General features: G+C 38.6%; 1 protein-coding gene across 1 annotated transcript in view; it reads right to left on the bottom strand.

The window, feature by feature from the left end:
• The window catches only part of LOC124118489 (protein-tyrosine sulfotransferase 1-like), a 53,973-nt gene extending 41,720 nt beyond the window's left edge, over positions 1 to 12,253 (bottom strand). Inside the window, exon 1 of the mRNA XM_046480607.2 lies at positions 12,107 to 12,253. The gene's annotated coding sequence lies outside the window, so the exon portion shown is untranslated. The remainder of the gene's footprint in view (positions 1 to 12,106) is intronic.
• Between the last annotated feature and the right edge of the window lie 3,285 nt (positions 12,254 to 15,538).

Below are 15,538 nucleotides of genomic sequence, written 5' to 3' on the forward strand. Positions count from 1 at the left end.
GCCTTTTCTATTTGGATTCCCACCAGGCAACCACAGCAGTTTATGACTGATATGTTGGTGATAGCTTGTATCCAACCAACCTACAATGGACTTTCGTTGATAGTCAGGACATCACTAGTGATACATCACATGACCTTATGCTATCAGCAGTATCAACAAATGCCTCAAAACAACGGGACCCATGAAGATCCAGGTTAGAATAGGTCTTCAGCAACCCATGCTTCACATAAGAGGCAACTATGCTTGTCATAAGAGGCGACTAACAGGATTGGGTGGTCAGGTTCACTGCCTTGGTTGATGCATGTTGTTGTATACCAAATAGCGTTGATCAGTAATGTTAATCACTAGATTATATGGTAAAGAATCAATAACTAACAGACCATCGTCATATAGCTGGAATATTGCAGTGTTTAAATAACAAACAGTGATAGAAATTGGCACTAGTCTAATATTAGTCCTTGCCTAATTGCCCAATAGTTAAGGTATAATGAGGACAAGAAGAAATTTGCCATTTTTAATGGTTTTCCTGCATGTTATCGTTATAAGGACTAGTGGACTACAACTGTTAGTTTCTACCGCTGACAAACAAAGATAAGTTCCATGCAATGTCACATGAACAGTCAGGAGTAATTGTCATATTATCATCACTGACCACTGATGATCCACTAATGACCCATCATAGGTTAGGCCATAGTAAATTAATTATTAGTTTTTTTATCCCACGAGCATCATGCCTCATATTATGTCCCCAATAACTTCACATGGGGCTCAATGTAACCACTGGTCATATCCCGCTAGTCCACAGCTCATTTCAGACTACTGGTTTATGTAAATTAACCAGATTCTGGAAGAAACAATTCTCCACACTCTCCACATCTTTACTAGTTTGGGACTAGTGGCTATGTCTCCCCTGCATCATACAGCGTTAGAAATTGGCACTGGTCTAAAATTAGTCCTTGTCCAACTGCCCAATAAGGTACCATAAGGACCAGTAGAAATTTACAATTTTTAAGGGTTCTGCTACATGTTATCATCATAAGGACTTGTGGACTACAACTGTTAGTTTCTATTGCTGTTATATAAGTACAAATGGTTCTGCTATATGTTATCATCATAAGGACTTGTAGACTACAACTGTTAGTTTCTATTGCTGTTATATAAGTACAAATGAATAAAATACTGTGTGGCAGGGTTTGAACTAAACCCAAAGCTTTACTAGCCTGGGTTAAGATAAAATGCTGTGCTTGAAACTAACAGTTTTAGTCCACAAGTCCTTATAATGATAACATATAGAAAATCCCTTAAAAATGGTAAATTTCTACTAGTCCTTATGATATCTTAACTATTGGAAAATGTGGCAAGGACCACATCTACAAGACCAGTGCCAGTTTCTACGACTGAAATGCCCTTGTAACGTTAAAACACATGGGGAAATTGGGAACTTTTAACTAGCCCCAGGCAAGCAGGCTAGTGTTAAGTTCTAACCCCAGTGTGGTGCTTTGTTTGATTCCTTGACAAAATATGCAATATAATATATACTCCAACCATCGTAAAAAGTATGTGAAAATCAAGTAATCTAATACTCTTGCCTGAGCTCCTCCACAGCATAACTCTGTTCTGTCTACAGCAGGTGCCCCGTCCCAGTTCATTAGACAACGGGTCAATTATTCTACCAAACATTCACACTTCAAGTGAGTCGCCTCTAACGACAAGCATAGTCACCTTTTACGGCAAGCATGGGTTGCTGAAGACCTATCTAACCCTGATCTTCACGAGTACTAAATAAACTGAATATTTCCTTAAATATATATTGCAGAAGTTGTTTATTACCTCAAATGTACATTGCATTAATGGTTGATTGTCAATAAACTGTATATTTCCTTAATTCTATAAATTTGCACCAATGGCCGATTGTCAATAAACTCTATATTTCCTTAATTCTTTATTGCACCAATCTTTGATCGTCAATAAACTGTATATTTCTTTAACTCTATACTGCAACAATAGTCATTTTTCAACAAATAGTAAGTTACCTTCAGCATACTGTGGTTATTATATCTTACCATAATTTTATATTGCAGCAATAGTTATTTTTCAATAAATTGTTCATTTAATGTAGAAACTAGTTGTGGTCAGCTATGTAGGTCGAAATTACTTTACTTATAATAATAATAACAACAACAACAACAACAACAACAATAATAATTTTTCAAAAAAGTTGAATTGATTATAAAACAAAAATGTTGATTGATTGTTAACAATTGGTCACTGATCAATTATTTAATCATGTAAAACGTATTGCTTATTGTGGTGTAGATGAGTGATCCAATATACCTAAATAATAAATATGCTACTGATTGCCTCTCTGTACCAACCCTCTGCCACTAAACTGTTACAATGCATTGCAGAATCTGTATCTATTGCATAATCCAATAACCTCGCATCTTTGATGTAGACAGAACGGTTGAGGGATGAGGCAAATAGTCCTTGAGTGATTAAGGGTATAATTCATTTGGCTCACAACTGGGGTTATCAATCAAGTGTGATAACAAATCAATAAGTATTAAGTATAAGTGGGCAAAGCTAGGACAGGTTCCAAGATCAATACACAAACAAATAGCTAATCAGAAAACCGGTCGACTCATTTCGCCTACACAACAGATGACATGAAAGGGAAACTTTAGGAGCAAACAAAATCAGAGCAATGACCATGAATGTTGGTCACCATAATAATATTGAATCAAGTATTGACAAAATGATCCCTGAGGTCGTATATTGTATCCAATAAACAAAGAACATGTTTTCTTTAACCTATTTAAGTAAAAAGAATTTTAGGCTTTCCACTTTTTCAATAATTCATATGAGACTAAAAATACTGCCTGCTTGTATCTCTATCAGTCAGTGATAGTTGGGGATTTACAGGGATTTACTAGGATCTATCTATTTTAAGAGTTGAGGTGACTCAGTAATGAGTTTTAGGGGTCCAACCTGGTGTCTTGGCAACTGTAATAGGTGAGGTGAAATGGGGTTTAACATAGTGTTCAGGATAATTGCCATGATGGCACTTATATAGCGATGTACACGCACTTGTGTGTGGCTGCTTGTTGAATAGCCTAGTCGGCAAACGCCGGTCTTAAACTACTTATAGCAAGCCCTCTAAGATACCATGCCACAGTTTTAACATGAATATCCCACTAAAACACAGTATACTGACACCAGTCCTTGTTTTATCCCCTTAACGCCGAGTGCCAGGCAGGGTAACAACAAGTACCATCTGTTCTCATTATTTGGTATGACATGGTTGGGGATTGAACCACCGACCTCCAGCTCTCTTATAAGGCAGAAACTCTATCACTAGACCAAAAGGGTGGTTCTAATTGCATTTTACCAACTAGTCTGTCTTACAGACCCTGATACAAATGTATCAAATGCATCAAATACACCCCATGCAAGTCTATAATATTTGGCAAGTCTAGATTTCTGCAGTATCAGGAATGAATAGTCTCTGGGCTCCTTTTTATTAATTTTTTATTAAGATAATAAAACAACTATTTTTTTTCCTGCACGATATGTTCATTTCAGAGACGAGATGTTAGTCTAGGGCCCAACATGAACATGGGGCTCCTGTGAAGACAACATGTGGCACACTTTGCTTGATTTCCAAGAGGCTTATTGACTTCATATCATTGCACATTTTAAGACGTCTTCAGCCTATTATAGATGGGGATTTCAATGTTATTACTTGTTTCCATTCTCAATTTATATGCACATATGATGCAATACTTTTGTCTGGTAGAACCCTAAAAAGTGAATTAATCAGACTTTTTGCATATATTTGTAACAATGATACTATAAGAGTCCTTAAATTCACTAGGCTAAGAACTTGAAGAAATGTGATGAACACACACTGAACTAGAATGAATATTCCTCAATTACACTGTCAGCGTTGGACTTTATAGGAACTCCACTGAGCTGATTATGGTAATCTGTTTTCAGCATCCAAACATATACCGTATTCGATGTAATATGCGCCCAAGGAGCTCTCAAACTTAGAAATAGGGGACCCTTATTAGAATATAATTTTGGTGAGAAAAAAACGGAGTTGAAAGATTGTAAATTTCGTGGTTTATGCTGACAGCCTGAAATGATATAAAAGAAGAATCTGTGCATATTATACATGATAGATATATTTTCCAGAATTTAATTGCCCATAATTAAGGGTGCATATAATACATGAGTGCTTATTATACATGAATAAATAAGTCTTGTGTACATTGATCAAATGGAAAGGGTGCTAATTGGGATTCTTCACTAGCAAATATATATGCAAATATGGCCGTGGACGCTTATTAGAGCGGGGCGCTTATTACGTCGAATACAGTACTCACAATATTCTCACTTGCCCTCATTTAACCTTATTCTGCCAAAGTGGGCTTGTAGTAATTTGTTTTATAGTGTTATTCTTATGACACATTCATGCCTCATTTGTCAGTCTGGACTAAATCAGGGTTTCCGTGAAGACCACATTTGTTTTCTGCGTATATTCTGTAACTGTTATGTACCGCCTCTGTGGCCTAGTGGATAATAAAGCGTCTGCCTGGAGAGTGGAAGGTCAGGGTTCCAATCCCCGGCTGCATCGTACCAAAAGATGTTACTTGTTGTTACCCTGTCTGGCGCCCAGCATAAGGGGCTAATACAAGGACTGGTTGGATCGGAGTCAGTTTACTGTGTCTGAGTGGGGTATTCATGTTAACTGGGGCCTGATATCTCAGTGGGCTAGCACTATAAAATCGGCATTAGTCTGGACCAGTACACCCATGCATGCACACACGTTGCTATATAAGTGCAATAAATTTTGAATGCAATGTTAAGTCTAATTTCATCCCATCTGCAATTGCCCTGTTTAGAGAAAGAACACATTTTTATCTTCAATGAAGTTTCTGCCAATATTTATTCCCCCTTTCATCCAAGATCACTCTACCTCCCCATTAAAGAGAAATCCTCTTAACTTTCTCATCCTTTCACAAATAATGTATAAAGCAAATATGAAACATTTATCTACTTAAACAAAGAATATCATGTGGGACAGATTGTTTTTAACAAGTTATAAATAATCCCCAGACAAAGAGTACATTTTGGATTCAAAAGCTACATGACTACATACTTGAAAGTGAAAGTGTAGCAGGCAAGAAAGACTGAGAGATCTTAGGAAAATAAATACAAACGTATTGACAGTAAAATTTGGTTACTATCGGACGTATGTTACCTTTAACCATGTTAACGGCAAGACATTTCACTAACAGACAACAGGTGATGCTCTAACTTCATGAAATGACATCGCAATACTTGACTCACATCATAACCGTGCCAACACAAAACCTTCAGAGATTTAAATAATAATGAATAAACAAGGAATACAAGAGTCCCCATTAACAGGTAGTTCTAAAATAACAGATTAACACAACCAAAGCATAGAAACATTTGCTCTTGTCCATGCATAACTAGTTCGTCCAATCAAATCCAGCTTTGATACCGATTTATTACATTGATACAAGGTACATAAATCATGCATCACATCACAACACACGTCCGGATACATCAATATGCTTCATTCCAGCGATGGAAATGAACTCAAAAAGAAAACAAGCCCAGAGGGCTAGTGGAATTTCTTTCCTGCTAGCCATGCAAACGGTTATGTCCTTATGAAACAAGACCGCCTCCGCGGTCTTGTGGTAGAGTGTCCGCCCGGAGAGCGGAAGGTCCGGGGTTCGATCCCCGGCCGCGTCATACAATAAGACGTTAAAAGATTGTACTTGTTGTTACCCTGTCTGGCGCTCGGCATTAAGGGGCTAAAACAAGGACTGGTCGGCTCGGAATCAGTATACTGTGTCTGAGTGGGGTATTCATGTTAAACTGCGGCATGGTATCTCAGTGAGCTAGCACTATAAATCGGCATCAGTCCAGACTAGTACAAGCAGCCACACACACACATACATGTGCATGCACGTCGCTATATAAGTGCAATAATCTTGGACGCGACGTAAAACCCAATTTCACCTCACCTCACCTTATGAAACAAGAAAACTTTCAAAATAAATTTAATCTTTAATGTACCATCAAGACATCAAAATATTAAGAATCATTCAGAATATGTAGATATAGTGAAATCAGAAATTGCTTACATTATTCATTACAAGAAAGACTCCAAATGTTGTGCCAAATATCTAGTTCAGCGATTTGATGGTGAAACGAGAGGATGACGGATAAATTACAGCATGTGTCCAAAAACCTTCAGGCCCTACAGGCTAGTCAAATGATAATTTTATTATCCAATGGTAATTTCTATTAGCCTCCTTGGGCCTACGAGCAAGTGTTAATTTCTATCCCTGAATTCATCTATTTCATTTTCCTATGGGAATTGTGTTTAGGTTGAATCCTGAATGTGGCTCGATCAGTAGATACGGATCTCCACAGTCCTGTGCCCAGTGTCCATGCCTGGACATATTAACTGGCACCCTCTGTTATACTGAGACACTACTTTCATCAGCAGGCCTGTTTTCACCTAACTTGCCATACAGGTATTTCACTAGAATCTGTCAGTAGTTTCAGCTATTGGTCAGTAGTTTCAGCTATTGGTCAGTAGTTTCAGCTATTGGTCAGTAGTTTCAGCTATTTGTCAGTAGTTTCAGCTATTGGTCAGTAGTTTCAGCTATTGGTCAGTAGTTTCAGCTATTTGTCAGTAGTTTCAGCTATTTGTCAGTAGTTTCAGCTATTGGTCAGTAGTTTCAGCTATTGGTCAGTAGTTTCAGCTATTTGTCAGTAGTTTCAGCTATTGGTCAGTAGTTTCAGCTATTGGTCAGTAGTTTCAGCTATTTGTCACTGGTAATTTATACCAGCCTGCAAGCAGGTGAAGTCGATCTAACACATTACAATGAACGAATGACTGTCCCCTTTTTGTAGGAATCCCAAAGTGTATTGCACTGTTCATTTAACATGCTGTTTTGACAGCTTACCCTTAGTTGACTCAACAGGTCTACATTAGCGTAATCCAAAAAAAGTCTTATACAAATGTTTAAAAACAAAACAACCTGAGTCAACTTTTATGATCTGGTTCAGCACAGATTCAAATATTTGAATTCAACCCATGGGGATTTCAGGTAAGAATATAGGCCCCCAGCAATCTAGGCTTATCATAAAAGGTGACAAAATGGATTGGGTGGTCAGACTCAGTGACTTGGTTGGTTGTATGTCATTGTATCCCAATTGTGTGGATTGATGCTCGTGAAGTCAGTCACTCAATTATCTGGTACAGTTTGATTATTATTTACAGACCCCTCTCATACAACTGGATTATTGCTGAAAGCGACATAAACAACAAACAACAAATTATTCAACTATATAAGATAGCTATGTGATAAATCACAAAGAACAATAAAGAATGATGCATGGCTTATGTCACGAAACATATTGTTCTATCAAGACGTCATTTCAATCTTACAACTTGATAATGTAAATTGGATGTTATTTTTTAGAGTGAAGTGTCTTGTGAGTTGTTTCCAGTAGATGTAGCTGGGCAACACAGATAAAAGCAGTGGCCGAACGATGGCATCCAAAAATGGGAGAGATTTAACAATCGGCATTAGGAGAAAAGTTACAGATAATCAATAATACAAATTGTGAAAATACCGTATTCGACGTAATAAGCGCCCCGCTCTAATAAGCGCCCATGGCGATATTTGCTAATATATTGGCTAGTGAACAATCCCAATTAGCACCCCTTCCAATTGATCAATGTACACAAGACTTATTTATTCGTGTATAATTCACACTCAGGTGTTATATGCACCCTTAATTATGGGGAATTTAATTCTTGAAAAATATATCTGTCGTACATAAACATTTCAGGCGGTCAGCATAAACCACGAAATGTATCTTTCAACTCTTTTTTTTCCCCACCAAAATAATATTCTAATAAGAGCCCCCTATTCCTATTTTGAGAGCGCCCTGGGCGCTTATTACGTCGAATACGGTATGTGGGAAATACCAAATTTACACCCCCCTGTTCATATAATGAACTTGTCCGACATTGCCGAGGTCAGATTCTATTTAGGGAGTCCTTATTTAAATAAGGGTAAATATTATCAAACCTTGTACACTTCATTAATATCCTTAAAGAGGCTGTACATAATATTGATATCTCATATAAAAAATAAATGACTCATAAGCACTCCTCATGGTTTATTCCCCCTGCAGTGTTTTAGTGTACAATAAACATCACCTTTCTTTTCTTAATTACAGTCACAGCACTCTCAGTTAAGACATGTACATCTATAAAAACTTCACAACCCAGCAAAAGAGATAATTTAACTACAAGTGACAGCCACATGTACAAAGTCTGAGTTGTCAAATTCTGACATGCCGTGGTAGCCTTGAGCCCCTTACCTGCGACATATATCAAATTTCTTTCAGTCTAGCATTTTTATGTTAAAGCTTACAACAGCCCACATGTGTGAACTGTAAAATCGACTGAAACAATGAGAACAAGTATAGACAAGCAGACAAGCATTAGGGCATTATGTCACAGATTAATTCATTAATTATTTGATCACCTTCATCAAAATGGATGAGTTGGGTTTAATCATGCTAATGGTGCTTTTAACAATCTTCAAGTTACACTCCAGTGTGTCAGCTTAACAGAGGATGAAAGCCCTAAGTGGTGCAGGTCTCAGACATTTACCACATTGGCGAAACCCACAAGCATGGGGATGGTGCTGACAAGGGGATAAAAACACTATTTTAGTCAATAATGTAGACAAGTAACCTTTGTCCCAGCAATGAATTTCTTACGGTTTACTTCTTCCGGGACAATTCCAAAATTTTGATGTTTGCACATCCCTGTAATTATCCCTTGAGTGAGGTCTGAGATGGAAAGGTGACAGCTTAATACATAAATCCTACCAAGGTAGTTTCAACATGTTGCAGTGCATGTACAATATCAACCATGCTGATCTACTCACTCCCCATTAACACCTGTCAAAGGTATTATTACAAGCATGTCCTTCCATACAGGTTTGTTTATTAACACCTTCTGTGACCTGAGGTTCTCCGCTCCAAACAACAAAGACTGGCTATAATTACACTTTTCCTGTGTATTTGTCAAACGGAAAGAGGTGCAATAGCTGCCCAATACACAAATGATGTCAATCCGTGTTTAATAATGACTGAAATAGCATAAAGTGTCACCATGCCCCACAGCATGCAGAGTACTCTTATTTCACAAGCTGCACCAGTCAACTGAGAAACCTACATACCTTGTGCAAAAAGTATGATGTATATGTCAATGTAGTGATATTCAACAGCTGCTGATACTAGCCTGGCGGATATTTGGCATAATATGTTTAGATGCAGGAAGTGAGTTTATTCAACACACACTAAAAGAAACTGTAATTTGTATGCAATATGTATTAATATGCGGACCTGTTCATCTTCAGGGTTGAACAATGTTGGAAGCTACTCTCTCTCTACAATGTCTGTGGCCCATTTCCGGAGCCCTACACTTTTGGTTTGGTTTGTTGTTTAACGCCGCACTCTGCAATATTCCAGCTATATGACGGCGGTCTGTAAATAATCGAGTTTGGATCAGACAATCCAGTGAGTGACATCATGAGCATCAATCCACGCAATTGGGAGCCTGACCACCTGATCCCGTTAGTCGCCTTTTACGCCAAGCATGGGTTGCTGAAGACCTACTCTACCCCGGATCTTCACGGGTCCCCGAGCCATACGCTGGTGATGTTGCTTGAATAGGGCTAAAAGCAGCATAAAATCATACTCATTCACTCTCTCTCTCTCAAAATTGAGTCTTTTTATATCTTTTCTCATTTCAGTTGTTTTTGTCTGTCGACCCCGTAAACCAAACAAATAAAACATAAGGCCTAAATTTCTTTCTTAGAGCATGTAGAGCGAGGCAATTAACAGCACCATGTACCAAACACCCTTCTCTTCCTGAAACACAATTCTCTATATTATAACAGGTCTATCAAAATTGGATATGAAGGGAAGCCATCATTCTCCTGAGGCAAGGGAGTTAACGATAATAAAAGTCCAGTTTCCACATTTGCCGAACTAGGCTTGAGCCTCAGATGTAATCTTGGTCTTATCAAAATCATGTAACGGGTGAGGTGAAATGGGGTTTAATGTCGCTTCTAAGATTATTGCACTTGTATAGCGACTTTCATGCATGTGTGTGTGGCTGCTTGTACTAGTCCGGACTGATGCTGATTTATAGTGCTAGCCCACTGAGATACCATGCCGCAGTCTAACATGAATACCCCACTCAGACACAGTATACTGACTCCGAGCCGACCAGTCCTTGTTTAATTCCCTTAATGCCGAGTGCCAGACAGGGTAACAACAAGTACCATCTTTTAACGTCTTTTGGTATGACGCAGCCAGGGATCGAACCACGGACCTTCTGCTCTCCGGACGGACACTCCACCACGGTCAAATCATGTAACGAAACAGACTACCGGTTCATAAACAACATGGGGTCTGCTGTGCAAGTAATATGAAAGGTGGAATCTGCTGGGTGAATATGCGGTCCACAGATGGGACATTACATGTAACATCGCTATGATCAAGCCACAAAATTCTAGTCGAGTTCAATTATATTGAAGTAGTGACAAATCTTGCAACTAATATTGTGACAAACATGATAACTGGCATGAAAACCTGATATATTAAAATAAAGGAAATAACCATTTAAGGTATATTTGTCAACTTTAGATCTTTTGCACATACATGCAGAAAGGAGCATTTTACAATATATTTTAATACCATCTTGTATGCCACCTTAACATATACCACTGATAGACACCATTGTCATAGACACCAAAGTCTATCTGGATTTTCACTTGTGTCAGATACCCTTGTATACATGCATCCTCTTGTGTCGATACATGACCTCAAGATAAAGAGGTATCCTGGCACAGAATATTGCAATGCACAGAACGTGAGGTTACATAATTAGACCCCTAACACACTAGTAGCATACTACAAAAAAATCTATAGTATCTACAGTATTCAAAGATGGAGACTTGGAAAGCAGACACTCTGTTTTATTGATTTTTTTATCATGTTGAATATGTGGCAAAATACATTTCCCCCAAATAACCATTATAATTGGATCCAAGAATTAATAACCACAATTCTTTCACAATGATCCTGGAGCCATACTTAACCCATGGCCATTCACGATATGCCGTGATCACCATATCACTGTAAGTTCAACAATTTTGTCATAAAATGGAAATATGAACTGATTTTCAAAATAATCATGTCAATGAAATAGCACCACAACCAGGATGTATATTTCATTTGATTTTCAGGAAGTCTCTGGTTACATGAAAGCATTAGGCTATGTACGTAGATATACACATTGATGAGCTGTTTCCAGCTTGACACATAAATTCTATAATGTATGGCAACGCATGGCTTTCATTACATATTACCACTTCCAATAAACGACCCATTTCAACGTACAAACCTCTATCCTCATATCCTAAGCAAGCAAAAAAGAAGAATTATATCAAGTTGAGCATGATCTGGAACCTTGAATAATCAATAATAGGCCTATTGGTTTGTTCAATTTCTACAAAGCGGTACATGGACGCTGTTTCACAACCAACAATGAAACTATGTATTTGCTATTCCGATGGCACTGCACAGTTGTGTGTACAAAGTTTACGGCATACTATGTCATAATTCTTTCAAAGGCCAATCTGTGAAACGTCCGATTCACAAGCAGCACCGCTTTGACTTCACGATTGTAAACAATCGGCGTCGCTCGTGTGAAGTTGACCTTTCTCGTTTATCGGCACAACAGCGTGGGTATTTAAATATCGTGCACTGAAAGAACTTGGCAAGAACTTGGCAAGAACTTTAGCGCTCCGTATCAATGAATATGTGACTCCAACTAAACTATCGACTGAAGCAGATTCCATTCGCCATCCTCTTTCATTGCAGGCTCATCAGCCGAAGATAAACAAACGAAGCACGCACAAACCCAGTGTCAGTTCCAAACATTCAATGTAGTTTGTAATCCTACCTGACGCTCTGTCAGCCCGCCGGGCAGATGATGACAATATACATCCAGGAGTCACTTTGGTATATATCCATGGATACAGTTTAACAGACGATGCATTTCGCTCTCAACTGATCCGACGCTGCCGCAGCTGTCAGACAACAACACATGGAGATTTCTACTTCCGGTGGTAGCGCCACCTAGTGTTTGATAACATTGATTGCGCGGGAAACTCAAATACTGAGCGGCAGGTGATATTTCGGATCTGTTAGCATTTAGGGTTCTTTTCATTCATTGATTTGTCAGTCTATTTCATTCCTAAATTTAATTTGTTCAGTCATTATGCGTGGTAAAACGGGAAGATTATACAATTTCCTTTTTTTTGGATATTCCATTTCTAAAATCATATAGTGTAGCTAACCTTATTTCAGACTTCGCCTAAGTCAATAAACGGCGATGGACATTGGATCTGTGGCTGGTTCAGTTGCGTTCTACAGTAGGATAAGAACAAACATGGTAAGCTAATGAGAATGGTCACGAAAAATAATACAACATATCCCCGTGTTATGGGTTTTCGGACGCTTAAGTCGTTTAAAGGGCAAGTTCACACGGAAATGAACCTATTTTTCTTGTACTTTTTCCACATTAAAACCGTTAACCTAGAAGTGTCATAGACAAAAATATAAAAATATCACTAATAATTGACATATTTTTTGCATTAAAATGATTTATATTTTTCACATTTACCAAGTGTTCTATTTCCATAACAAAAACACCATGGCTTATGCCCCTTACAATATGACGTCATTGGTGCCAATTGATAAACATTATGACGTCATCATGCTTTGTTAGAGCCGCTTCACGTGGTGTAGGTACAGGTGTGTGATTCTAGCGTCTCAGATGCCAGCCAGCATAGTGTTATGCTGAGTCACCACTGCGCCGGAGTGTGTCGTAGGCCATGTTGTTTTACCACAAACTGGTACTTGATATCTTTTGCGTTGAGAATAGACAGGGACCCAGTTGAATTGGCACCAATTACGTCATAATCTAAGGGGGATAACTCAGGCCTGTTTAGCTCGAAAAACGAAGGCCTCATAACGGCATATCATTTTCACACTATTGTGAGCTTCCTACTTTCACTGTGAAAAAAATGAGTGTATATTTTCAAACACAGATACTAACTAATTCTAAAATTGTGTTTTGTTTAGAAAAAGATAGAAAGTGATTTTTGTGTGTACACTTCCCCTTAAGGCGCCGCCATTCGCTGTGCAGAGGTGTAGTCCCTTGACCATGCCAGAAACCTATGATTGTGGGTTCGAATCCCGGTGCGCCCCGATTATGTTTCTAGGTTGGTTAGCACCATACCCGTGCTCGTGGGTTTCACCGAAGTGTAAACGTCTGAGACCTGCATCACTTCGGGCTTTCCTCCCACATAAAGCTGACACGCCGTTATATAACTGGAATACTGTTAAAAGCGGCGTTAAACCCAACTCACTCACTCACTTCGGACGCTTAAGAAACATTCGTAGTTTTCTAGCTAGTCACATGATCATCTGTAAAACACCTCACTCACGTATAAAAGACAGCTTTGTCTTAAAAACAAGCCATCATCTGAGTCTTAGTTACAATGTCTGTGTGCCGCCACACCTCGTTATAGCGCCAGTAATCGCGATAGACAGGGCCGTCCGAAAACGTTCATACACGATGTCCGGAAACCCATGATCCGACAACGCAAGGATGGTTCTAAGTTATTTTAATGCCGTGACATTTGGAAATACTGTTCAAAGCGGCGCTGAACTCCAAATTATTGTAATACAGTCCAAAAGAGACATATTTACGCCAATATATTGTAATGTTAAAATTTATATTTCGTCTTTTTTTATCTTGCAACGAAGGACAAGTCAATTAAAAAAACACAGCGTGACATGAAAAAATATATGACACATCGAAAAGGGGCGACAGCATAGTTTGGGTGCAATGAAAAGAATGACACAGTTCTATTATTTTCAAATAAAAAAAATAAAACTTTGTATATTATTAAGGACAGCTAATTTACTATTTATTAGGGGGGGGGGGGGGGGTGTCATAGAACTAACATTTAGTCAAAGAAATAAAGTTATGTTGTTGTTTTTATTCTGTATGTAGGAAAAAAACACTTTATGGAGCCCAGAACACTGCTCAGTTTTCCCGATTATTCTAGACTTGATTTGGACTCGTTTTCTAATGTATTTTCTAGGATATGGGAGGCAGACAAAACCAGCACATGCTACTAGTGACCACATTCTGACCCTGAATCCCGCGTATGCACCGAAGTATCGGAACATGTATGGTGACACAATACATTCTCAGTCACACGTTATATGGTAGAAATATAAAGTAAAATTATATTTTTCCTTGTTAGGTGCTTAAGTTACAGTAAATATATTTCATTCAAGGTTACAACCTAGTTCCGAGTTAGGTTTCAAGTTAATCTCTTAGATGAAAGTGTCGAGTTTCATGAATCGCTTTCCAAACTAAATTTCAAGATCGTTTATCTTTACATTCCAAGAACCCAGCGTTCATAACCAACTGATAACAGCCTTTCTTGTCAACATTCAAGAACATATCACATAATTAGGATGAATATATATATGTACGCATTATTTTTAGTATCTGGTTATCAAGCGTGTAGGAGCGGGTTGTGTTTTAATAGAGTAGGCGCCTCATCCTACCCTTCGAGAGTTTTATTCAACTATCCATATCGCCATGATCGCCCTTGGCCGTGTCACTCCTATATTCGCCTCCGACGGCCTTTCAATTGTACACCAACACCCTTGATGACATTCCATGCCGATTGTGTCCTGTCACGGGAATCAACCTCTGCGAGGCATTGCGCCATTTTATGACCGCTTCATTCAGTTGTTGACAATGTGAAATTCAGTTTTCAAACTTGACATGGTTTTTTATAACATCTCTCTTTTGAATATGAGTGAGTTGGGTTTAACGCCGCTTTTAACAGTATTCCAGTTATATAACGGCGTGTCAGCTTTATGTGGGAGGAAAGCCCGAAGTGATGCAGGTCTTAGACATTTACCGCTTCGGCGAAACCCACGAGCACGGGTATGGTGCTGACAAACCTAGAAACATAATCGAGGCGAACAGGGATTCGAACCCACAATCATACGTTTCTGGCGTGTCCAAGGGACGCAACTCTGCACAGCAAATTGCGGCGCCTTACACTAGTGGGCCACCGGTGCCCTCTATTGAATATGAAACTTGCAGTTTTAAATGGCGGAAAACACAACATATTCAATCAATCACTTTGCCTTATTCTACAGTACATCTCTACAACCGACGCAATCTATCAATATTATGGAAGGCATTGTATCCTATGCTTTGCAACAAGAATTATCTACCTCATGATGAATTTTATACATTCTGAATTGTTCCCCAAACATAAATATACAGTGCACTCAA

Source organism: Haliotis rufescens, unplaced genomic scaffold (genome assembly GCF_023055435.1).
Source record: "Haliotis rufescens isolate VD_foot unplaced genomic scaffold, xgHalRufe1.0.p SCAF_38, whole genome shotgun sequence".
NCBI lineage: Eukaryota > Metazoa > Mollusca > Gastropoda > Lepetellida > Haliotidae > Haliotis > Haliotis rufescens.